Raw genomic sequence first — 3,176 nt, 5'->3', positions numbered from 1 at the left:
GAGGGGGAGGAACTTGCAAGGGACTATTTGGAAACTCTGGGCAACAGCATTGAAACCAAAGGCTTAGTGGTGTGAGTGATAAACAACGACATTCTGTTGGAGATCAAATCACCTGTGATGGGAAACAAGTCACTTGCAGAATTTTTGGCAACAAAGAACTGCGAAATCACAACTGTGGCAAACGGAGATAGGGTAGATTACCATATTGCCTGCAATGGTCAAAAAGGCTACTACATGCAGGTACAAATTGGGATGCACTGCACAGTGCTTCAGCACTCCAAGTTGGTGATCTGGAACAAAACTGAGCACCTAGAAATCGAAGTACCCTACGACCAAGGCTTTGTCCAGGGGCATATCATAAGGCTGCGCACATTCTACTTTGCCCACATGCTCCCGAAAATTGTTGATGATTTTGTTGAGGGAAGGTTACAGTTCTGCAGTAAATATCTCAGCATTTTAAAACCAAAATAAACTGCCTTATTTAGGTCATGCCCACAGGAGCCAACAGATGTCCATTGTTTACATGATCTCTTTATGCTGTGCAATACATCAGTGTGCCTACTGTTTGAGTGAAAATAAAGTTTGATGTAATTTCAATCCTTAGAGTGCTACAATTTATTTTAACACAGTTCATAATTCATAGTAAGCTCATACTGTACATAAATAACACTGGATTAATTAATTGTTTTGAGGAAACTAAACAAATGGCTTCAACAAGAAAGATTGCGTGTTTAATCTTAACAGGTATTAAAAAGTAAAATACAAAAGCAGCCCACACAATTACAACACTATGAAAATATTCATATATAATATTAAAAAATACAATGCACGCAGTATTTGTTGTGTTTATCTGTATTTAATGAACAACATGGCTGGGTGTTGGTAGACAGGGACACAGGGCAAGATTCTAAACCTCACTGATCAGTGGACTCTTCAGGTTAACTAGGCCAGCACAGATGGTTAAGATGTTGTCCAGTTTCGGTGCCATGCTGATGGGAACATTCTGGGATAAAATCTTAAACACCTTCAGTCTCTGGATTGCTCTTTCCACATGTATGCGGACATTGGCTACTCGCCTGGTGCGTGTCGTCTCCTCATTGGTCAACTGATTGCGCCTGTAGGTGAAAGCAGGGATGTTCAAACTGACCCTTCTCTCATCAAGCAAGTCTCGAATGGTGAACCCACGGTCCGCCATGACCTCATCACCAGCCCTCAGATAGTCTAGGAACCCACTGTCCATGGTGATAAACTTATCGCTGCTTCTGCCAGCATAGGCATCAGATATAAACATGATTAGCCCATTAGGGGCCACAGCGACGAGATATTTCACAGTGTTGCGTGATTTATACTGGCTGAAAGTGTCACTCCTTGAGTCGTGGTTTGTGGCTCTCTGCATGGCACTTTCGGCACAGTCAATGATGCAGGTGGTTCGAGGGTAGTTCCTCTGAAACGACAAGGGCATGGTGGCACGAATGGTCTCTCTTGGAAGCCAGGGGATCAGGACTTTGAACTGTTCACCCATCACGTCAATCCAGTGACTAATCACAATGCTTGCCATGGATGTAGACACATTGAAGCGGTGAGCAATATCTCCTAATATTAGGTTTAGTTTTAGTTTCATCAACGTCATAAGTATTTGGTCAACAACAGGAAGGGTAATTGATGGCTTACTGAAAGGCAACAACACCGTCACCAGGGTGAAGAATTGAACCATAAGCACTCCTGTATACAGCCGGGACCTAGCATCATCAATGACCGTGGTGCTGGTCACAGTAGGACCCATTTCTGCCTCAAACTGTGTGGCCTTGTCTACTTTAACAGACTGTGTTGTTGAACAGTAAATGTGATCAATATGTGACGGATCCTCCCATTGGGTCTGGGCATCTCGAAATTTTGGTGTAGCAGGCTCGGCCTCACAGACAGGCTGACAGGTTTCTGGAGCATCTAAAAAGGGGAAGAGAAAACATGGATGGAGCAAAATTAATGCAGGCATAGAGTCCTCTCACTACAAACATCACAATGGAAAAATGTGTACTACAACATTGCACTCACACGCACACACACAATCATCATCACAACAGCCTGCCACCTTGCATTGTATTTATGATGTAGACTAAGGCACACGCAGGCAGGCACACACACACACACACACACACACACAATTAATGATGTAGCTATCGTGGGCATTGTTTGTCCCATCTCCAAAACAATCAACTGCCTTAGCAAAATACCGGTAGCAATGTTAATGTATGACAACTTCTTCATAATTAACAGTATTGTCAGCTTCATAGCTAAAGTTGCTGAACTTACCCTCAGATTCAAGTCTGCGTTTCTTTATCTGGGGGGAGGCAGTGGTCCGCTGGGTGAGTTGACGCCTCTTTGGCTGGGGAGGGCGATTGTATCCCAACCACAACTCTGGGAAAGGATTATCCTTGGTAGGTTTTTGGTCAACAAAGTGATAGGAACAAACAAAAATGTTGAGGGGTGTTTTCTTTAGATTCAATGCCTTCAGCCAGGCCCTTGATTCCGAGTCGGTATCAGGCTTGCGAAAAAATGTAAACAATGGAGCGCATGGACATTGCCTCTTCATAGCTGGTTTGTGGTCGTAGCACTCTCTATCTAACCACTCGTTCAGGTGCTTTCTCAAGTTTTTGCAACCAACTACCGCACACGTCGTTCCCGAACCACTTTTCTTCATGTTGTAATTGTAATTTTTATATCCTCTTTGTCACTGCGATATCAGTGCTTTGTCGGCACAACGGAGCTAGCTAGCAAAACAAACCCAGCCTGGCAGAACGGAAGTGGATTGCATCGACGGGAGGAGTTCAGGAAGTAGAGCGGAAACGGCTCAAAAACTTGTGTATAGAAGCCTTTGAAGTTTGCATTTCCTGCCATGCAGGAATATTCTCATCAACAAAAGAGTGATCAAATTAAGATTCTACATCTGAATAGTATCGTTCCATGGCTATATCCTCAATGCCACCTAATTCCCTTTGTAGTGCACTACTTTTTACCAGGGTCTACAGGGCAAAAGTGAGCCATATAGGGCCCCTTGGGAATAGGGAGCCATATAGGGCCCCAGGGAATAGGGAGCCATATAGGGCCCCAGGGAATAGGGAATAGGGAGCCATATAGGGCCCCAGGGAATAGGGAGCCATATAGGGCCCCAGGGAATA

This window comes from Coregonus lavaretus, assembly GCF_964263955.1.
Source record: "Coregonus lavaretus genome assembly, contig: HAP1_SCAFFOLD_1570, whole genome shotgun sequence".
Lineage (NCBI taxonomy): Eukaryota > Metazoa > Chordata > Actinopteri > Salmoniformes > Salmonidae > Coregonus > Coregonus lavaretus.
The sequence above is the reverse complement of the archived record's forward strand: the minus strand, read 5'-3'. Positions refer to the sequence as shown.